Source organism: Gossypium hirsutum, chromosome D03 (genome assembly GCF_007990345.1).
Source record: "Gossypium hirsutum isolate 1008001.06 chromosome D03, Gossypium_hirsutum_v2.1, whole genome shotgun sequence".
NCBI lineage: Eukaryota > Viridiplantae > Streptophyta > Magnoliopsida > Malvales > Malvaceae > Gossypium > Gossypium hirsutum.
Genome location: NC_053439.1, coordinates 24,822,948 through 24,848,213, shown reverse-complemented (window position 1 = coordinate 24,848,213; position 25,266 = coordinate 24,822,948). Strand labels below are relative to the sequence as shown.

The 25,266-nt window shown below is 33.0% G+C and overlaps 1 non-coding gene across 1 annotated transcript; it reads right to left on the bottom strand.

Annotated features, from left to right (window-relative positions):
- Nucleotides 1–24,290: 24,290 nt before the first annotated feature.
- LOC121215740 (small nucleolar RNA R71) lies at nt 24,291–24,397 on the bottom strand. Its single transcript, XR_005911716.1, has one exon. It is a non-coding gene; the product is annotated as a small nucleolar RNA R71 (small nucleolar RNA).
- Between the last annotated feature and the right edge of the window lie 869 nt (nt 24,398–25,266).

Below are 25,266 nucleotides of genomic sequence, written 5' to 3'. Positions count from 1 at the left end.
CTACAGGGGACACACGGCCATGTGTCATACACGGCTGAGACACACGCCCGTGTTTTAGGCCATGTCAACAAGAAATAGGTCATTTTCAAGCCATTTGTACCTATTTCAAACATCCAAAAATGTACATAAAACATGCATAATGTAGTTAAATCAAAATGACATCTATCCATACAACCAATATGCCAAAAGACACCTTAATCACAACGATCAAATATACTTAAACATATGTATACTTTAGCCATTCATCAACCACACATTTCTAACCTAATTCCATACCAATCTTAACACAATGACCACATGCCAAAGTCACATTCAAACATACAAAATTGGTCATTCAAACATGCATTAACGTGTTATCAAAATAGCGCACACCAAATAGGAATCAAAGGTACCTAGGTTACATCAACCTAACTGACATATACATGCCAAACTCATCAACTATCATAAAACACAAGTCCACCTATACATGCCATTATAACCTTGATCAAGACATCAAGATCTACCATTATAATCGTTGGATAGTGTGATAGATCCCCGACTAGCTTCCAAACCAATCGAATTTCCAATAATCTATAAAGTAAGAGAAAGACAACCACATCGGCAATGAATGCTTAGTAAGATTGAATAAATTTTGAACATAACATTTCGTTTTTAAAAATATGAACTTTATAAGTCATAAATAAACCTATACCAATGCTTCAAGATTTATCAAACTATATAACTATTAACTCAGAAATGAATAGGTTCATTAACATCCCCAATAATTTCCTTTTATACTATAAGAAAGTCTTATAAGCTGAATTACATTATCATCAACAATTTCTTAAAACAGTGAACCATTTCATTTACTTACTTACTATTTCATTTACTTAGCATAAGGTAAATTACGTATCAATTCATGAATCAGTATATCTATTCATGACATACGTAAATTCACATATATCATAAGTAAATTCCTTCCTTACAAGTAAGTCCTTTAACTCAACAATCTTCTTTTATTTCATCATATTTCATCACATCTATGAACTTATCATTTCCATATCTAATCTCAACCCTTTCATTTGCATAACTCACAAGACATAAGCATAAACATCAACCATAACCACAAGCTAGTGCATTTAAACATAACTCTTACATATTTAATTAATAATTATTCTGTAATTCATCATTCGTCTCAAACTTTCCTATAAACATATCATTCTAGAATCACTTACCTTCATTAAACAAGATTAAAGCTAAATGAATAAAATAATCATACATGTTATACATTTACGAAGCACTTATAGGCTTAGTATTGAAAATGATTCATCGTATGCTTCTTGTACTATAATAATTCAACCCAAAGTCATTTATATATATAAAAATATATCTTTAACTGAATAATCATCAATATAACGACACTCACATATGATCAAGTAATTCATTAAATATTTAACATTTAATATTTACTAATATCTTGACTATACATTAGCCTTTAACATTAAAATAATTTTATAAATTCCATTCATAGTTAGCCCGACGAACTAGTAACTTGGTTCGGATACTCGGGTAACTACACCACACCAAAGGCGTCATAGATGCATAACAAAGGCCCCAAAGTGCAGACAGGGGCACAAATGTGCAAACAGGGGCAATGTAGTGCGAATAGAGACACCAAAGTGTATATAGGGGCACCGAAGTGCAAATCCCGTATAAGTGTACATTCTAACCCTATTCGCATGTCAATCGTATCCTAGTGATTACTATGTTCAACCGGGCATTTCATGTAATCCAATTCCTTTAAACATATTTATCATTCAAGGGCACTTCATTATTTCCGTACACATGATATAATATCAATACATATATTCATACTGTGAATGTGCCATCACAAAGATTTACATCATTTATTAATCACTTTCATATTTGTCGATACACATGCTGTAACAATTCATAATCATGCTGAAATTGCATATATATCATATATCATAAATATTCAATAGTTTTCTAATAAATCCTTTCTCACCTTATATTCAGTTATAAAATTTCGAGTTTCAGCTCATATTTTAAGCATCATATATAAGTATATACAATCATGAATTAGCATTAACATTGTTTATATTTATAGGTATGTACGATTCTATACCTACGAGCTTACCTGGCTAAATTGCAGAAATGTCAAAGTATAAGAGCATTTTGGTAATTTTCTATTCTCATTGATTTTCCACCTAAACTAGATCTAAATTAATAATTTAATTCAATATATTAATTTAGATAGTAAAGCAATATGTTTTATGCAATTTAGTCATTTTTGACATTTTTACAAAATTACTCCTAAAGTTTTACTTTTATTGAATTTAGTCCCTGAGCCTAAAACATGCCAATTAACCATTTTTACCCAAAATTGAGCCTAGTCAAATACTTATGGCATCCAATACAGCCCATTATTGCAACAATTTCATATCAAATCCTTGTACTTTTACTATTTTAACAATTTAGTCTCTAATCAATAAATTCATTAAAAATAACTTAACAAAATACTTTTAAGTATAAATGAACCTTACAAATTCATCATTTAACATGAAAAATCACAAGATTCATCAATGGTAATATTCAAAATCTTTAACAGTTTCAAAATCGAAGGTACAGGCTAGCTAGACCTAGTTGCAACGATCTCAAAGACATAAAAATTATTAGAAATAGATAGCTTAGGGACTTACATGCAAGGAAACATGGTTGACCGAACCTTGCTTCCTTAGCCATGGCTTTCGGTTGAAAAAAAAAAGAGAAAGGAAGATGACAACCATATTTTTTTCTTATGTTTTATTTAATTTAATTAATAAGCAAATTACCATTTTAAACTTGGTTAATAAATAAATAAAACACCAAAGTCATGTCCATATTTGTCCACTAACCTCATGACTGTTCTAATTACCATTTAAGTCCCTTTTCCTTTATTCAATTAACCATTTAATCACTCAAATTAAATAGTGATCAAATTTACATCTCATACGATTTAGTCATTTTTAATTAATTATCTATTGAAATGTTAAAATTTTTCAACGGAACTTTAATACCACCTTAATGACACTCCGTCAATATTTATAAAAATATTTACAGCTCGATTTATAGAAATGAGGTCCCGATACCTCATTTTCTAAAACCAATTGATCTTAATACCATTTAAACTTAATAAATTGCTTATATAACATACTTTATCAAATCAAAAACCTTTTTAAAAATCATATTTGACTCGTAAATAAATATTAAATAATAATATTTACGAACTTACTCATCAGATTTTGTAGCCCTAAAACTACTGTTTTCGACACCATTGAAAAACGAGTTGTTACAACTCTCCCCCTTACGGAAATTTCGTCCTCGAAATTTTTCACATAGTAAAAATCATCACATCAAAACTCTCATCTCGATTCAAAACTCACATCAAGAATCATATTAAAACTTGATACTATATTTGAATTTAATTCAGTAGCTATAATGTTCTCCTGTCATCATTTTATCATTCGTAGTATAACTACTGAGAAATTCCCAGTAATCATCTGTCGAAACAGAACCGAGAAACCCAGATTATCAAATTCTGACTAATGATTCTGACATGTTTGAATCTGTAACTTTCAACTGATATTTGTTCTCCTTTTATGCAAAGCATTTGGCAATATCATCTAACACAAGCGTGACAACTTCAACTACCGAGACTACTTTAACCCATAATGACATTTCCTAATTAGAGCTGATCTAATATATATATTTTTGTATCATGTCTTTTAGAATATGAATCCTTCACTCTGACTATTCGTCAATTTACCCGTGAATGCACAAAATTAATTTCTGAACCTGAGGATAAACTCAAATGCATATAACTCAAATTATTCTCAACTGAATAACCCGCTCTGATTGAAACAAGTCAATTTAGTCTATCGAATAATAACATTTTAGAATAATCCATTTTTCTTATTATCAAGACAGCCCAGACATGCAATCTATCATAATTTACTTAGAATACCAATTAAAGATTTCTACAAACTGCATTAACTCAAAAGAAAAATAACATCTCATTTTAACTCATTGACATAAATCGAGATTACCTCAAGAATGAGAATGAATATACAAGTTTGAGCTCAATCTTCTACTGTCTACACTTTTGCAGATGCCTCCCCTTCACGAAAGCTAGAAAGGGAATATAATAAAGCTATTTCACTTATTAGCATCGAAGCTTCGAACCATACTAGAGCCACAACCATCACATAGATTAAAACCATAGTGCTATAATAAGATCGACGTTTCAATCGTATAGATAGAACAATACCTCAACATCAATAGTGCACTCCTAAATAGAAGGGGAAAATTGAAGGTAGTCCCAATAATAACCAATGCAGTAACACAACCTCTATAATCTGATATCTATATCACCGAGCTCCCATGATCAAACCAAGATTTATAACTGTAATAAATGTAATTACCTCCAGCCAATGAATATCCTTTACAGATGAACCATGTTTGATAGATAAGATTAGACCATAAGAATGATAAGAAAACTGAGATAATGAAATTCAAGATTTGATGCTCTACTAAATTTTTTGAGAATACAACTTATATTGAATGATAAAGAGATCAATGATTCTTCAAAGAAAATCTAGAAGAAGAATATCGCTCACATGCACTGGAATCAGCTGTGATAGAGACAACATAATTTGCATAAAAACCGGAGTAACAACCATTAGAAAAAGAATAATAACATCATATGAGTTTTATTGTTAAATTTTCTACCAAATATAATGGAATAGAATGACAAAGAAAGATAAATTAATACTGATCATAAATCAACCAGCCTAACGATACTTTCGTCTAATGTTATGGTTAGCTAGCATTCTCATATGAGAATAATCACATCTGAAGATGAACAATTGCATATATTTCTAAGGATAAAAGAACATATAGAATACCTAGAATAGATTGTCGTAAGATACTCAACTATAACCGCTGCATTATGATATCTTTGCAATTCAAACATTATTTACAGTCATTAATAATCCTATATTATCCCGCTTCACTAAAGAAATCAATTCAAAAAAAATTTGGTTGATCCGTGCTTTAGATACCATACCTGAATAAGTCGATTATTCACAAATAATTTCTTCTTTAACGACGATGTTGCGTATACCGAATGATCTTTAGAAAAATCTAATATCTCTTCGGTTTCACACTTGTGAGCTTAATTAAGATAAATCTTGTGAATTCCATTATATAAGACTATACAGGTGAGGGGGTGAAGGTCGTAAAGCCTTTAAATTTGACTCTCATATAAATACACATAACATAAAATTCATCATTAGCATACATTATAAAATATTTATTCATACCTTTATGAGTTCTACTCATCCTTAGCAACATTTTTACTCTGATAATCGAGTATCGCATTCAGCATTATCAGAATTAGTTCGGTTGGAAAATATATCTGTCTAAAAATGAAATAAATTTCATCAGAGTCGAAAGATATCACACTATCACAGGTTATATAATGGCATGTATTTCTAGACTTCATACATGCTACGTTCAGTCTTAGAACCAACTAAATCGTAGCTCTGATACCACTAAATGTAACACCTTTAACCCGTATCCATTACCAGAATAGAGTTATGGAGCATTATCGGAGTTTACCTTTAAAAAACTATAAACAATTTAACACATATCATTCACAACATCAATCATAGACAAATCAATCAATAACATACATATTGTCCCTTATACAAGCCCTCGAGGCCCTAGAAACACATTAGAAATGAATCGGGACTAAATCGAAAACATATGGAATTTTTATGAAAAAGATAAAAATTTTCAAACTACAAGGGTCACACGGCCATGTGGCCAGGCTGTGTGACTCACACGGTTGAGACACACGCTGGTGTCTCAAGCCCTGTGGACATTCAAAGTAGGGACACGATCGTGTCCCAACCCGTGTTTGTGCCCGTGTAACTCTCTCACTTGGTTCACATGGCCACACCACACGCCTATGTGCCAGGCCATGTAATTCTCAAAATGCAACCTTTAAAAACCTACAGGGGACACACGCCCGTGTCTTAGGCCATATGGACAAGAAATAGGTCATTTTCAAGCCATTTCTTTCACCCAAAATATGCTCATACATACAAGCCATTTGTACCTATTTAAACATTCAAAAATATACCTAAAACATGCATAACGTAGTTAAATCAAAATGACATCTATCCATACAACCAATATGCCAAAAGGCACCTCAATCACAACGATCAAATATACTTAAACATATGTATAATTTTTCCATTCATCAACCATACTTTTCTAACCTAATTCCATACCAATCTTAACACAATGACCACATACTAAAGTCACATTCAAACATACAAAATTGGTCATTCAAACATGCATTAACCCGTTATCAAAATAGCACACACCAAATAGGCATCAAAGGTGCCAAGGTTACATCAACCGAAATGACATATACATGCAAAACTCATGAACTATCATAAAACACAAGTCCAGCTATACATGCCATTACAACCTTGATCAAGACATCAAAATCTACCATTATAATCGTTGGATAGTGTGATAGATCCCTGACTAGCTTTTAAACCAATCGAATTGCTGATAATCTGTAAAGTAAGAGAAAGGCATAAGCATAAACATCAACCATAACCACAAGCTAGTGCATTTAAACTTAACTCTTTCACATTTAATTAATAATGTGACAGCCCAAAGTTGACCCTAGTCGGGAAGTGGTTTCGGGACCGCTAAACCGAGTCACCGAAATGTTTGAATGTGATACTTATTGTCTAGAATATGTAATTATGAATGTGTGAAAATTTCAAGCTTCAATTTGGTTGATTTCATGTGAATTTAGTCAATAGGACTTATGTGAGAAAATTCAAAAATGTGATAGGTCAATGTGTGAGGACCTATTAGTGCATGTGGACAAAGGGGGGGACTTGCATGTCAAATTTCCCCCCCTAATGAGTAGTGGCCGGCCATGACAAAGAATGATGGGCAAAACATGTCATGAAACATGTTTTGTTAGTGGAAGAATAAAATAAGGAGTATGGGTAATAAAGAAATGAAAACAAAAGAAAAAAAAATGTGTGTGTAGTGTTTGTTCCCCCCCATTGCCGTGAGCTAAAGAAGAGAAAGGGGGAATTTTGTTCATCCTTTTCTCATCTTCATGCTTGCCAAAACTAGAAAGAAAAACAAAGAAAAATTTTCTCATCCTTTGGTTCATCCTTGGCCAAAAATTTTAAGGAGGAAAGAAGAAGAAAGGTGAAGAGATTCGGCCATGCATGTAGCTAGGCTAAGGTATGTTTGATGATGTTCCATGAGAGGCATGCATGTTTTAGTTGTTAGCTTGAGTTCTACCTAGCCCATGGTCTAAATCTTGCTATGTGATGGAAATGGCACTTGACCATGGATGCATCATTCTTGGTTGATGTTTGATGTTGTGGTGATGAGGCAAGAGGATGAGTTAAGATTCGGCCTAGGTGGAGGTTGTGTTAATGTCATTGCATGCAAAATATGAAGCTTTTTAATGATGCATGTGATGATGGCTTGTTGATTCTTGAACCTCCTTTTTAGCATTTTTGTGTGAGCACATATGTGCATTGGTTGCTAAATGGAGAAGAATCGGCTAGCAAGATGTGTGCTAAGGCCGAATGTAACTTTGCATGTTAATGAGCAATGCATGTGTTAAATTGATGAAAAGGGGGAGGATGCTTTACTAGTGTGTATATGTGTGTATTAAGTGTTCAAATCGACCCCAAAAATGGACATGCATATTCGGCCAAGGGGAATGAAATTAGCTAATATGTTGTGTTGATGCATGATTTTTGCATGTATGAGACTTTAATGTCTAATGTATAAATATGGGCTAAGTGCCTTGTGTTCATCTTTTGATGCCTAAATGATGAAATCAATTTATTTGTTTGATTAAGCTCAAGAGCAAAGGGGAAATAAAACCGATAAAGGGAAGGAAAAAGTGGTTGAATAGCTAGCGGAATCGTTCGACAACACCCGAGGTAAGTTCTTGAGTAAGAGAGCTTAAATTTCGATGTGATTAAGTCATGCTCTATGTGTGGCTATTAAGCCGAATGTGCAAGGACAATATGTGCCTTATGTTTGAAGTTTCGTAAACGAAAATGAAATATGAATGTACCATGAATTATTGTTAGATGTGCATGATTAATTGAATGCTGTCCGGGCTAAGTCCCGAAGGCTTTGTGCTAATCGAATATATCCGGACTAAGATCCGAAGGCCTTTGTGCGAGATACTAAATCCGGGTTAAGTCCCGAGGGCATTCGTGCGAGTTATTAAAGCCGGGTTAAGTCCCGAAGGCATTCGTGCGAGTTGTTAAATCCGGGTTACGTCCCGAAGGCATGGTGTGAGTTACTAAAACCGGGCTATGTCCCGAAGGCATTTGAACGAGGAGCTATATCCGGTTAAATCCCGAAGGTACGTGATTTGGTAATGAATGAGCTTGCTGTAAAATTCCAGCGAATACTCGAAAAAACATCCCAATATGGGGATATGTTACGTATGTGTTGAATTAAATCGAGCCCTTACAAATAAATGTTCGCTCAGTTGATAAACGAGCTATCGGCCTTCGGCTAAGTTAGTCTATTGTGTATGTGCATAAGGGTTGTTAATGTTGTGAAGCAAGTTTAATATCGATAAATTGCGTATTATGAAATATTCCGTTTAGCTAAATGTGTGATATTCTTTGTTTATGCTGGAATTCCTTGCTCAAACTTACTAAGCATAAATTGCTTACTCGTTACATTGCTCCTCTGTTTTATAGATTTTTGGTTCTCCAGCTATCGGACTCGGGATCTTGAAGTCGAAGTCGCCCACACTATCAAAGGCTCTTTTGGGTACTATTTTGGTTGAATTTTGTTATGGCATGTATAGGACTACCCATTGTTGTCTTTCGAATACTTTATGAAATGTATAAGTGTACAGCCATGCGAAAATGGCTTGTAGAAGTGGAGTATGGCATTAGACCATTCGTATTTATGAATGTATAGATGGTTTCATGATGTAACTATGTTGGAATGGAAGTGTTGAGCAAATGATCAGCCACTAGAATGGCTAAGTATGACCATATGTGGGCTTATGTATGACAAGGCCCTAGTTGGTCCATGAAACCCCAAATTAGGTAAGGTTCACTTTGAAAACAGAAGCTGATAGCAGCAGTGGTGTGGATTGGAAAAATCACAAGAATTCGTAGGAGTGGAGTTAAATAGTGAATAAATTATGTAATCGAACCTTGATGAATCTAATTTCATATGGAAGTAACGAAACAATTATAGGAACAGTACAGAGAGAGATATTCGGGTTCTTGTGGAACAGGGCCAGAACAGTTTCTGGATTCACTGTTCCGCCTTTGGAAATTCACTATAAATTGACCAGAGATAATTAGGGGTCATACCATATATGTATGGATTCCTCTCTGAGTCTAGTTTCCATAGAAACAAACGGCATCAGTATTGAAGCTCTGTGCAGAGAGATATCCCAGTCGTAATGGGAAAAGGTCAGTGTAGTCGACCCCTGTAACATGGGAGACTTTGACTAATAAACTGTACTAATTGGCCCGACCAAAAATTCTAGAAAAAAATCCATAGGTGGGGACATGAGTCTAGTTTTAGGGAAAAATCACAAAACTGATTTTTGAGTTGTGAAACTCAAGATATGATTTTTGAAGCGACTAGTACTCAGACTGGGCAGTGTCTGGAAAAATTTTTCAAAGTTTGTTAACATCTCGTGTCCGACTCCGGTGTCGGTCTCGGGTTCGGGGTGTTACAAATAATCTTTCTATAATTCATCATTTGTCTCGAACTTTCTTATAAACATGTCATTCTAGAATCACTTACCTTCAATAAACAAGATTAAAGCTAAATAAATAAATTAATCATACCTGTTATACATTTACGAAGCACTTATAGGCTTAATATTGAAAATGATTCATCGTATGCTTCTTATACTATAACAATTCAACCCAAACTCATTTATATATGTATATAAACATATATCTTTAACCGAATAATCATCAATATAATAATACTCACACATGATCCAGTAATTCATTGAACATTGAACATTTAACATTTACGAATATCTTGGCTATACATTAGCCTTTAACATTAATTCTTTTTTTATAAATTCTGTTCACAGTTAGCCCAATGAACTTGTGACTTGATTCAGATACTCGGGTAACTACACCACACCAAAGGCATCATAGATGCATAACAGGGGCACCAAAGTGCAAACAAGGGCACAAATGTGCAAACAGGGGCACCGTAGTGTGAATAGAGACACCGAAGTGTATACAGAGGCATCAAAGTGAAAATAGGGGCACCAAAGTGCAAATCCCACACAAGCACGCATTCTAACCCTATTAGCATGCCAATCATATCCTAGTGATTACTACGTTCAACCAGGCATTTTATGTAATCCTATTCCTTTAAACATATTTATCATTCAAGGGCACTTTATCATTTCCATATACATGATGTAATATCAATACATATATTGATACTGTGAATGTGCCATCACAAAGATTTACATCATCTATTAATCACATTCATATTTCTCAATACACATGCTATAACAATTTATAATCAAGTTGAACTCACATATATATCATATCTAATAAATATTCAATAGTTTTCTAATAAATCCTTTCTCACCTTATATTCAGTTATAATATTTCGAGTTTCAACTCAAATTTTAAGCACCATATATAAGTACATACATTCATGAATCAGCATTAACATTATTTATATTTATAGGTATGTAAAATTCTATACCTACGAGCTTACCTAGCTAAATTGCAAAAATGTCAAAGTATAGGAGCATTTTGGTAATTTTTCATTCTCCTTGATTTTCCACCCAATCTTGATTTAAATTAATAATTTAATTCAATCTATTAATTAAGACAATAAAGTAATATGTTTTATGCAATTTAGTCATTTTTGAAACTTGTATAAAATTACCCCTAAAGTTTTACTTTTATTCAATTTAGTCGCTGCGCCTAAAACATGCAAATTAACCATTTTTACCCAAAATTGAACCTAGCTGAACACTTATGGCATCCAGTACAGCCCATTATTGCAACAATTTCACATCAAGTTTTTGTATTTTTACTATTTTAACAATTTAGTCCCTAATCGATAAATTCATAAAAAATCACTTAACAAAATACTTTTAATTATAAATCAACATTACAAAATCATCATTTAACATAAAAAATCACAAGATTCATCAATGGTAACATTCAAAATCTTTAACATTTTCAAAATCGAAGGTACGGACTAGCTGGACCTAGTTTCAACGATATCAAAGTCATAAAAATTATTAGAAATAGTTAGCTTTGGGACTTACATGCAAGGAAACATGGTTGGCCAAACCTAGCTTCTATAGCCATGGCTTTCGGTTGAAAATCAAAAGAAAAAGGAAGATGACAATAATATGTTTTTTTCTTATGTTTTATTTAATTCAATTAATAATCAAATAACCATTTTAACCTTGGTTAATAAATAAAATGCCAAAGTCATGTCCATATTTGTCCACTAACCTCATGAATGGTCTAATTATCATTTAAGTCCCTTTTCCTTTATTCAATTAACAATTTAATCACTCAAATCAAATAGTGATCAAATTTACATCTTTTACGATTTGACACTCTTTGAATGGACTTTAAAGCTTATTGAACAAGAGGATGTACTAAATGAAGGAGCAGAACTTAAGGGTTTGCGGAAAAGGCTAAGTAATTTTGGATTGGCAAAGGAAGGAATCCGCCAAGGATTTATCAAGTGTGGACCATCTCTTAGGAAATAGGAAGTAAAAAAATTTGGAACCCAAGAAGTTAATGGGGGAAAGAAAAAGACATGTGATGAGGTGTGTTAAAGTTTGTATTCCTTATGAACCTCTACCTCAAAGAGAATTTGTGTACACTACAGATTAATAAAGAGTCAGTCAACGGTGGGTTTTGGGAAAAAAGAGGGGGAAGACATAGACCACATTGAGACAATCTGCTAATGGCCAAGGGTGACAAGAGAGTGAAAAAATATCTTTTAGTGTTTTATTCTTTAATTTCAAATTTCGTTATATGGTCGTCATGTAGAAACTCATTATGTTCTATAGAACTTACCAACGATTTGCTTTATTATAGGATAAAGCATTCACTTGGATAGTAAGTGAAAGGCAGAGCCAAACTTCGCCAACTTGAAGGAAAAGGGAGTGGTAGCCATGATATGCATATAGAGGCGTGCTCCTAAAGGTTATGCCTCGGGGTTTTAGTTAAGCGGTAAAAATTTTGAGTTTTAAAGTCAAAGTTTTAAATGAAGTTGTAAAGCGGCGATTTTAAAATATGTATATGCTATTATTGACTATTGTATATTGTAAATTAGTCGAGAACAGAATTCAAATGTGTTTGCCAGTTATTTAAGATTTGTAACATCCGGGATGTGGGCTTGGAAAGCGGGTCGGGTATGGGTGTTACTGGAACAATGGAAATATATAACTGTACACAATCATTAACAAGTAATAAAGTGGCAAGTAAATGTTGAGTTATCGCGCCCACACGGATTGTGAATGAAAAATATTTATGAAATGCAACTTTAAACAATTAGGTGAAGGAAAAATATGTTGATTTGAAGAAGTGATTTAAAAACTAAAAATTAACTAAGTAATTAAACTAAGAAAAATAAAAAGTAAAAATCCCAATGCACGATTTCTAAAAATTAGTTTAATTAATATGACATAAATGTGTTAGATCAATTACATTACTTAACTTAGAATTACAAATCTCATGTTCTTATTGCTATGAGTATTTTCATGGCAACTTGGTATTTTGTTAACTAATGCACATACATACTTACTAAATTACCTAATCTATTGAACATATTCCTATGTCAATTCAAACAATTAATCAATTTTCATAGGCAAGTATAAGATTAAGTGAGGTAACAACTTATTCCTATATTGAAAAAATTTAGTCACAATAATCTTACAAGTTATGCAAGGCTAAATTATCGTTTGATAGCGTCGCTCATTTAACCCTCAGCTATCTTAGAAGATTAAACATGCACCAATTAAATATTGTGTTAATTAATTATAACTTCAATCTGATTAATAATTAATTCATTTGTTACCTTACAATTATAATGAAAGTATAACATAACTATGGTTTCATTTAATTATACAACTTACCAAGGCCTATAACAACACAAATATGATTTTAATCATTTAAGTGAACAAAATGCAATCAATCTAACACTAATTAAATTTAATTCATTTTAATTAAATCAAGAACAACAACACAACAAATAGTCATAATCATAATCACAACATAAATGAGAAAAATTAAAAAGAAGGGAACTAGGAAACAAATTTTGGGTGTTTCTTCGAAGCCAGACTAGTGCGCTCCTCTTATTCTATGCTCGTTCTGTCGATTCAAGGCCTTCGTGAACACTTGAATTTTTCTAATATAAGGGGGATTCAATCTCTCTTTCAAGAGGGGAAATCAACAAGGGAAGAGGACAAGAAAATGGAAAAACAAGGAAGGAACTAGAAGAGAGAGAAAGGAGAATAAAGAGAGAATTGAGAGATGTGTGTTGTGTGAAATGAGAAAGGGAAGAGGGGTATTTATAGGTTGGAATGGCTACTAAAAATAGCAGAGAATTATCATCCACTCCCTCTCCCTTTTTCAGCCATGCATTGAGCAAGTTTAAGTGATTCAAACATGCTATTTTTAGCTTGGGGCAAAAAGTAAAAGACATGAAAAGTGGAGTAGGTTTAGGAGAGTTCGAGGGATTTTTTGCAATTTTAAAAATCAGATAAAATCATCTAATTGGATCAAGTATATGGACGGTTTGGCCTGCCCCTTCTTGTTGGATTAGTCCTCTTTTACTTAGCACAATTTGGCCATTTTTTTCTTCAGGCTTATATTTAGTTTTCAACCTAATTTATTTTGGATCAAAATTAATTATAAAATATGTATAATAAGAATTATTGGACCGTCCTTGGTTGGATAAATAGTTAGCCTTGCTCTTGATTCACTTGATGCAGAAAATTGCCCCAACGGTTCAAGGCTTTCAAGGTGACTACAGAGCCAATTTTCACATTTTGTGCAAAACTGTCGAAAATACACTAAATTTGTGAAATTTTTTACAAAAATAATTAAAATTAAATATGTTAATAATTTAAGAGAAAATTAATTATTCTATAATTAAAGTATGAATTTCGACAAAAAATACTACGAAACTACATGAATTAGGTCTAAAAAGGTGCTAAAAAATTCTATATATTTTTGCGTTTCCACACCCCTAAACTTAATTCATTGCTCATCCCGAGAAATGCACAGATTGTAAAAATAAATTACTTGAAATCACCATTGAAAAATATCTTTAGAACACATTTCCCCCGCAACTATGAGTTTATTGTAATTATGTTCACGAACAATAATTTTGAAATTATGCAACTCAAGTATAAATATGGTTTGAATTATTCTCAATCATTATCATGATAGCATGACTAGACTAAATGCTTTCTCAATAAAGATATGCTAATTCTTACCAATTAATTTTTATTCCCTTATTTAAGACTAAACTACAATCACTAAGTTTAATTTATGCCTTCATATGTTGAACTTAGCAATTCTCTCCACTAATGTAGGCAGCATAGAAATCTGAATCAATAGGTCTTTTAAATGGGTTGTAATGTGGCTAGGTTAGGGGTAGGTAAAAGATAGATAATTTTAAGCTAAAAACCCTAGACTCAGCTTGCATTGGACCTTCAGAATAAATACCTTCAACTTCACCAACTCATTTTGCACTTGAGTGCACATGCTCTTTTTACATCTATTTCTTTTGACTACATATGCTATTTCCCTTTTTTTTTAACACAAGCATATTACTGTATGTACTACAATTTTTTTGAGCATTTGATACTTTTCATCTCCCTCAAACTTATTTTTAGAGAATATTCTGGATAAACTGAGTCTAGTGTTTGGGACAATATAGAGATTTTTATGAGAGAAGTGATGGCTTAATATTGCAATGGTCAAATAAAACCAGACCATATAGTCTCAAAGTTAGGTTTCAAGGGATAAAAATCCGTTATGGTTGGCTTGAAAGACTCAGACGGTCCAAATAAAAGTTTACCTAAGCCATTTTAAAAATTCCATTCTTCTTAGGATTTTGCCTCAAGAAATTACTAAGTCAATTTTAGAGACTTAAACTTCCATGCATGCCTAACTCTCCTAAGGATTTAAAAGTTTTATGGTACGATTTACAAACTTTATTAAGAGTAACATTATGTCGTAGTTCAACTAACAAGCAATTATTGAGATACTTGAACTTTATTTATACTAAAGTTTAGCATAATAAATAAAAAATCAAATTTTTGAACAAAAAATAACATAATTATAATTACAAGAGTAATCTATTCTGAAAAAAAAAACAATTTCAATCTTTGGTCCCTCTACTTAAGATGAACAATGTCCCCATTATTAAAAACAATAAAAGTATCTTTAGCAAGCTTATTGTTGCCACTGCATATGTTGCAGCATATCGATTATAGTAGACTGTTCACTTCGTGGAATGGTGCTCGATGAAGGGATTATTGGTGTTGGAATTAGGAAATATGGTATAGGTGGTTTCAGTTTTGGGTATGTGGGTGAGTAGTCGACGGTATGGTTTAGAGATAGAAACAGTGGTGGTTTTAAGGTTAATTCAGGTGCGGTGGTTGATGGCTTCTAATGAAGGTGTTCTGGATGGTGATTTAGGGAGTTAAGGGTTGTGACATTAAGGGGTTAACGGAGATGCATTATAGGGCTACTTGGGAGTGGCAGTAGAGCAAAGTAAGGGCCATAGGTTTGTGCAGAAAAGGCTTGAATATTTCCTTTCATTGTAGTGTCTTAAGCCTAATGGCAGCTCTTTTTTGAATCCTAAGCTCCTGTACTGAAAGTAAACTAAAAAAAAAACCTCAAAGAAGTTAGTGCTAGGGTCAAAAGTTGACCCTTTATTTAACAAAACAAATACTTAAATTCTTCAGGCTACTTAGAAAATTATTTTTCAAAAAATGACATTAAATTAAACTCCCAAGACAGACTAGAGAGGTAACTGACGGTCTTGCTTAACTCCCAATCTTCTAGATAGAATTTTAGTTAATGTAATAACCCAAAGAAAATTTTATCCAAGCCAGCATTTATTCAAATGAAAAAAAAATATAAAATAATGATAGAGAAAGTGAAGAGAAATCCCTCCATTTTACTTGAAATTGTCACTAACTGAGACAGTGCCAAAGGGCAATTTATCAAACCAACCATACTCATTTAGGAAATAATCATACTCTTGCCTAGCAATTTTATCCAACATTTGTTTTGGGAAAGGAAATCTAAAGTGATATTTTCTGGTGGCCTTGTTTAACTTCCTGTGATCATGCAAATCCTCCAACTTGTGACTCGAATATCTGTAATAATCCATCTGATACCCTTCTTGTGCTTTTCCAAAACCACAAGTCATTCTTCTTCTTGATTCTTGGTGAACTTAACAAAAATGAAGGCAAAATCTTCAATTCCAATTCAAATGGTTCTTCAATCGACACTTTTGGTTGTGTGTACTACCAAGATAATAACTCTAATGATTCCAGTGGAACTTCCTTAATGGATCCCTTCATTTTAGCTTCTAATAAAGCCAAACATTCCTCGTCTTCACCATCGCTTGGTGAATCTGCTAGTAGAATACATTCTAACGGATCATCTAAAGAATTGAGCACCAATTCTGTAGAAGCCAACGAGGCCATCTTTTAAATAGTAGAGCAAACTTTAGCTACATTTGGGGATTTAGCAGCATCAAAGTCATTAAAAGTCACCTCATTATAAAAAAATATTTCAACTAAGTACCCTGTTGCTGCTTTTGGAATTGTTGAGGATATTACAGTGGTGGAATCTTGACTTTCACTGGACAACTCTTCTATTGAAATTTTTCTGCATCTAACAAGGGTGTTAGATAACCAGAACTGACTGGTTTAGAGTTTACCTCATCAAGGATCGCTGACTCTGACTTTTATGAAATAGGAGTTTCAACACTCAGTTGAACTTCCTTTTTGTCTTGAGCTAGAACAGGTTCATCTTGAGCCTCAACGACCTTAGGCTCTAATGTCATTCCACTTGGCAAAGTGACTGCTTTGCAATGTTCTTTACCTAAAATTCTTGGATTTCAATATCGCTAGGAAAATCTCTTTGGGGTGTATTTTGAACTTCATTGGTTAGCTAACCCATTTGATTCTCCATATTTCATAGAGAGGCATCATTCTTTTGCTATGTATACCTTCAGCTGATTCTTAATATCACTTGAAGATTTAGTTGGTGAGGGTTGTTGCACTTGTTGAGAATATTCTAGTAGATAATTTGGTTGAAATGGCATAGAAGAGTCGCTATGGTCCGCTCATTGATTACTGCATAGAGAAATTGGATGATTATGCCATAAAGAGTTGTAAGAATTTGATTGCGGACCATTCCAATTTTGATTTCCCATGTAATATTTTGACTCTTGATTCGATGGGCAATTTTCAAATAAATGGCCATCTCCACAGTATTGTAAACTCAAAATTATATAGGCTTTTTCTATATATTTTTACCTCCTTTTGACTTAATAATTATATTAATCTTGAATAATATCTAGTAAATTAAGTGGATTTTGCTTAAATATTAATAATGAACATGAAATTATAAAATATACGAAATTGTGATTTATTACATGATTTTTTGTGCATAAATTACATTATTTCATGTCATTTATTAATGTTTTGATTTTTATCATGCAGTGGGGCCATAGAGTTGATTCAATAAATTGAGTATATTATAATGTGCAAGTAACACCCCTAACCAGTATCCATCACCAGAATAGGGTTACAGAACATTACCATAAAACCATAATATCAAAACAATTATTCCAAATCATTTCATGAATCACATCATATTCCATTCAAGCACATGCATATCGTCCCTTATTCGAGCCTTCGAGACCTTAAAAACACTTTAGAAACGATTCGAGACTAAATCAGAAAAATTTAAAACTTCATGGAAAAATATGGAAAGAAATTCACACTACAGGGGTCACACGGCAGTGTGGCCAGGTCGTGTGACTCACATGGCTGAGGTACACGCCTGTGTCTCAGGCCGTGTGGGCATTCGAAGTAGGGACATACGGCCGTATCCCAGCCCGTGTTTGTGCTCGTGTAACTCTCTAACATGGTTCACACAGCTAAGCCACGCGCCTGTGTGCCAGGCCGTGTAACTCTTAAAATGCTACCTATAAAAACCTACAGGGGACACACGGCCATGTCGCGTGATCGTGTGTCACACATGGCTGAGACAAACACTCGTGTCTTAGGATGTGTGGACGAGAAATAGGTCATTTCCAGGCAATTTCCTTCACCCTAAACATGCTCAGACATACCAACTATTAGAACATATTTCAAGCATTTAAAAATGTACCTAAGACATGCATAATGGAGCTAAAATAATTAGGTATCTATCCATACAACCAATATGCTCAAAGGCACCTCAATCACAAATACCAAACATGATTATACATTTGCTAAGTTTAACAACAAATCAACTATCTTTTATAACAAATTTTATGCCAACATTTACCAAAATGTTCACATACTGATATCATACTCAAAACACCAATTTGACTATTCAACACCAATCATCCTACCTTAGCAAAATTGACCTTATGTCAACACATCCAAACACACCAAACTAGCCATTTATTAACTCAATGTTCACTATCAATTTCCATACCTCAATGATCACATTCAAGCATAGCAAAACAACATTTCATAGCATGCATTTTATATACCATTCTAACTCCCAACCTTTAAGCACCAACATGCTAAAATATCAACCATTATAAGACCACATATACATACCAACATAACGAAAAATGCATCATTGAAAATACCATAATTACGAGCCAAACATAATGGCTATATCATCAAGCAAAAAATACCTATAAATGTGCATATTTAACCATTTTTTGATTAACTTGTTTCTATATCAAACATATCGAAATTACCTGACCATTGGGACTACTTCTCACATGCATCAAAACCATTTAAATGTCACCAATCTAACCAATCCTAAATGGTTCCAATAAATAACATATATACATACCAAACTATGTCCAAATGGTCATATTTCAAACAAACAGTCTTAACTAAATTTCATATAAAAACATGCCTTAAATGATCACTTTGTAAATATGCCAACTCTTACCACTTTCGCCATAAAACATGCATCAATTTGATCCTATAATCAGCAACCTTTAAACATCAAAGTGCCAAAAGCACACCAATCTTCAAGGCATCAAATATCATAAGTTTCACAAATTCATAGCAACTCTACATGCCGATATCATTAACTAAACATTAGACATACATCCACCTATACAAGCCATAATAACTACAACCAAAGCATGAAAATCTACTGATAAAATCGATGGATATTGTGATGGATCTCCAGCTAGCTTCGAACCCAATCGAGCTTTCGATAATCTGTAAGGTAAAGGAAAATAACTACGTAAGCAATGTATGCTTAGTAAGCTCGTATAAACTTTAAGCATAATATTACATTTCAATAATGAAATTATAGGTTAAAAATAAATCTATACCAATGCCTCAAGATTTATCAAACTATAATCATCGACTCACAAATGAGTAAATTCATTAATGTCATATATATTTATAATTCATAACATGAAAGGATTTTATGGGACGTAATGTATAACCATCAATCTTTCTATAAGATTATACACCTTTCAATTTACTTACTTTCATTTTAGTTCCTAATGCTTATCATAAGCCTAAACAATATTATTAATTCTCAGTTCTGTGTATTTATCCATTGCATAGATAGATTCATTCAAAACATAAGTAATTTATTCACATATGAATGCATCATTTATCTCATTAAACCTTTTTATAACATCATAATACATCCCAATTATGTACTTACCGTATCATTCCCTTTCCTTACCTGTCTCATATGCATAGTACAAGCATAATCATAAACATCAATCACATCCACAAGCTTGGCATAAGCCTAAGCACATCAACAACACATGTTAGTTCATTTAAATACGATTCATATGAATTTGACATGGATAACCATTATACTTGAGCATAATTCATAGGCAATTAAACCTGGATAGCCATTATACTTAAACATGATTCATTTGGATTTGTCATCCATTTCAACATAACATATTTTCCCATGTAGCTCACCATTTCAAATTTTTTCATACATACATGTCTTGGTTCATATAGATCACATACCATATCCTTGTAAATTCATGCCCGTTGAACCAAATAGAATACCGTTGGATACACGGGATAGCTCACACGAAGTATGCTAAACATATAACCGTAGTTCGTCAATTCCTTTACATATATGCTCACATGAGCTGTGAATAAGTATGCTCACATGAGCTATGAATAAGTATGCTCACATGAGCTGTGAAAATGGGCCTGCTTACACAAGCTGTGGGTCAGAACATAGCTACACGGTGCTGCTCACATGAGCTGTGGAGTATATGCAACACATGCCGGATCTCAGCCATCGGTAGGACATTCAAGACCAACACTCGAAACATGTAAACCCTAATGACATGCCATTTGTATCCTACGAAGTCCTAAGGATCAAACGAGGATCGATAATTGTCGAACATCGTTGGATTTATGTAGTTGCATAACATGATAAATTGCATAATAACATATATATAATTCATTTCCAATAAAATCACACAATATCATTCAATTTAATCAACATTATATAGAATTCAGTTCATATGAACTTACTTGGAAAAATTGTAGAAATGTCAAAGTACAAGGGCATTTTGGTAATTTTCTATTCTCTCCTATTTTCCACCCGATCTTGATCTAAATTAATAGTTTCATTCTATCTATTAATTTAGATAGTAAAACAATGTATTTTATGTAATTTATTCATTTTTGACATTTTTACAAAATTACCCCTAAAGTTTTACTTTTATTCAATTTAGTCCTTGAGCCTATAACATGCAAATTAACCATTTTAACCAAAAATTGTGCCTAGTCAAATACTTATGGAATCCAATGCAGCCCATTATTGCAATAATTTCACATCAAATCCTTGTATTTTTACTATTTCAACAATTTAGTCCTTAATCGATAAATTCATCAAAAATCACTTAATAAAATTCTTTTAAATAACAACTAATATCTCAAATTCATAATTTAACATCTACAATCACAAGATTCATCAATGGAAACATTCACAATCTTTAATAGTTTCAAAATCGAAGGTACAGGCTAGCTAGACCTAGTTGCAACGATTTAAAAAACATAAAAATTATTAAAAATTGAGTCAAAATCCCATACCATGCAAGAACTTTGTCCATGGCCAAAATCTTCATCTCAACATCCATGGATATTTGTGTTGAAGAAGAAAACCAAAAAGATGATAAGAAATTAACCATTTGTTTTTATTTTATTTTAATTTAATATACCAAATTACCATTTAACCTTGGTTAATAAATCAATAAAACACCAATTTCATGCCCATAATTGTCCAATAACTCCTTGAATGGTCTAATTACCATTTAAGTCCCTCTTCCTTTATTGAATAAACCATTTAATCACTGATATCAAATAGTGATCAAATTTGACATCTTTTATGATTTAGTCCTTTTTAATTAATTAACTATCGAAACATTAAAAATTTTCAATGAAACTTTAATACCACCTTAATGACACTCCTTAAATATTTATAAAAATATTTACGGCTAGGTTTGTAGAAAGAAGGTCATGATACATCATTTTTTAAAACCACTTGACCTTAAAGTCTTACCACTTGAACTCAATAAATTGTTTAAATAACATAAACTATCAAATCAAAAACCTTTTCAAAGCCACAATTGACTCGTAAATATTAAATAATAATATTTACTAACTTACTCGTCAAATTTTGTGGCCACAAAACCACTTTTTCCGACACCATTGAAAAATAGGCTGTTATAGTGGATGTACAAGAGCTATTTTCTCATGTATTGGACATAAACTACCATGAAAAATTGGGTCATTTAATTATCATCTTGAACCAATAAAAAAGGATGATATATGTTGGATTAGTCTACAAGTTTACTGGGTCATTGAACCCGTCCAATCTAGAAAGAAAGAAGCCCAATTTGACAACCACACTTGGGTAACCAAAAATCAACTTTGTGATAAATATTTGGAGGTCCCTACACTTGGAAGAATGTTTGAAATTAGCACACAAGGTTTGCTTGAGAAATCATCCAACCATGGCTAAATATAACATGATCTTGTGCTCAAATCAAGCTACTAAATCACCCACCTTTCCACACATCATGGTCGGCCATGGGAGGGAGAGAATCAAGGTATATGTGATGCTATTTTTAGAAAAATCAGCCACCAACTTCACCTATAAATACCACACACCTTTCACCTTTCAAATCATCCCTTAACCCATTCATTCATCAAGCACCTCTCATTACTTTATTCTCTCATTTCTCTTCTCTATTTCCACGCCTAGCCACTCTATCCCCTTTTCCATTCTTTAGCCAACAAAAGGCTTGCCAAGACCATCTCCTGTCTGGCCACCTTGAGAAACCCTTAACAAAGGAGCAATGGACTGATCAGAGAAAAACCTCAGTCTGAAAGATTCGAAAGGCTGCTGAATTGAATTAGAGTTTACTTTTTCCTCCTTGTTGTTTAATTTAAACATGTTTGCTAATTGTTTATTGATCTTGCAATGAAAAGTGATAGCTTAATTCTATTTAGCTAGGATGATTATGTTAATACAATAATATTGGTTTGATTCATGTTTAACGTGTTTATGCCTTAGTCGATCATGTTTTCAATTAAAATCAATATGTATTTCATTCATAAGTGATTGGATGCATTCAGATCAGCTGAGTGATCCTAACTAGATGAGGGCTAGTAGACTCATAATTAAAAAGTCCAATGCTCAATTTAGATCATTAAACCCAACTAAATTAGAGGTCCATAATATCTTTAGTTAGCTCTATTATCTTGCATAGTTTTTGGGTTTATGTGATTAAACTGTTTCAAACTTAATTGTTTATGATCAGTGAAATGCATGTTTCACTAAGTAAAAGATCCGAGAGGATTTAATTTGGTTTCCAAACTTAGAAACAACCGAGTTGCCATGGAAAGTTTTCTAAACATTGTTAAGCATGATGAAAATTAATTAAATTAATTAATATGATTATCCTAGCCTATTCAAGTTATTGATTGTTGAAATTATGTTTTTGCTGGTAAAATCTATTCATACAATTAGATCATTTGCACTTAGATTTAATTGCACAGGGATCATCTTACATCTAGATAATTTAGTTTAATCATCCACCACTCAAAGTATTGTGTTCTTACCACTAATTTGTTAACTTATAATTTTACAATTAACCGATTAGCATACACAGTCCCTGTGGAGTCGATAACTCATTTTACTTCCTTATTACTTGAATGACTATATACACTTGCACAAAATCCTGTTACAAGTTTTTGGCGCCATTATTGGAGACTGTTGCCTTAATTATTCTTTATGAAATTATTTTTGCAATTTGGTTTTTAATTAATTTCTAACATCACTAATTTATTCTTTATTTGTGATTTATTATCAGGTGTTCATGAGCATAGATCAAATCATTGATCTATTACCTGCAGACCCTGAAATTGAGCGGATATTTAGATAGAGAAGATGCAAGAGATTTGCTCAAAGACAAGCTGAGGTGGACCTTGGAAATCAAAACGATGGACAAGGTAATGGAGAGAATCATGTGCACAACCCAATCCTTATTGTTGATGATAGGGATCGTGCCATAAAATAATATGCTATGCCACTCTTTAATGATTTAAATCAGAGAATTAGAAGGCAAGATATCGAGGCACCCCAATTTGAATTGAAACCAGTGATGCTTCAAATCCTCCAAATGGTGGGTCCGTTTAGTGGTATGGCCATGGAAGATCCACATCTTCACCTTCGATTATTCATGGAGGTGAGTGATTCATTTACGATAGCTAGTGTGACTGAAGATGCGTTAATGTTGAAGTTATTTCCATACTCGTTGCAAGATCGAGCAGGAGCATGGCTAAATTCATTACCAACAAGTTTAATTTCTACATGGAAATAATTAGCAAAAGATTTTTGGTAATGTATTTCATACCAAGCAAGAACGCAAAATTGCGAAATGAGATAACTACTTTTCAATAATTGTATGACGAGTCCTTATACGAGGTATGGAAGAGATTCAAAGAGTTGGTTTGTAAGTGTCCTCATCATGGGATTCCTCATTTTATCCAATTGGAAACATTTTATAATGGTCTCAATGCACATACAAGATTAATGGTAGATGCTTCTATGAATGGTGAAATTTTGTTTTAAGTCTTATAATGAGGCTTATAAGATCATCGAAAGGATCGCTAGCAACAATTACCAATGATCGAAAAATAGATTAGTTATTAGAAGACGAGTAGCTGGAGTGTATAAAGTGGATGTGCAGACTTCTTTCTCTACTCAAGTATCTTCTATTTCCTCAATGTTAAAATAGTTTACCACTAATGGTTTAAATAATGTTGCACTTCAATCACTAAGTTAGTATGATGTTGTTTCCTGTGTGTATTGTGGGGATGGTCATTCTTTTGAGAATTGCCCTTGAAACCCTGAGTCTGTTTGATATGCAATGAATCAGTATCAAAATAGAAGTGGACAATGACCAAATTCCAACTTATACAATCTATCATGGCGGAATGATCCAGACTTTTCCTAATGTAACCAAGGAAATGGACTGAATAATCATATGTAACATAGACCCATCTAATGCCAAGGGTTTAGTCAAAAAGCTCCAAAACCACCACAAGCTGAGTCATCAAATAGCGGGGAGGACTTGTTGAAGGCGTACATGGCAAAAAATGATGATTTGATCCAAAGTCAAACAGTAACATTGAAAAATTCGGTAAACCAAATGGGTCAGCTAGCTACTGAGCTTCGTAGTAGACCACAAGGAGCCTTGCCAAACAACATAGAAAGTCCAAGGAGTTTGGGTAAGGAATATTCCAAGGTGGTTGCATTACAAAGTGGTAAGATTTTGGAACCCAAAGAGGTTGTGGTTGAAAATGAGCCTATTGAAAAAGAGGAAAGTCAACCAACAATTGAA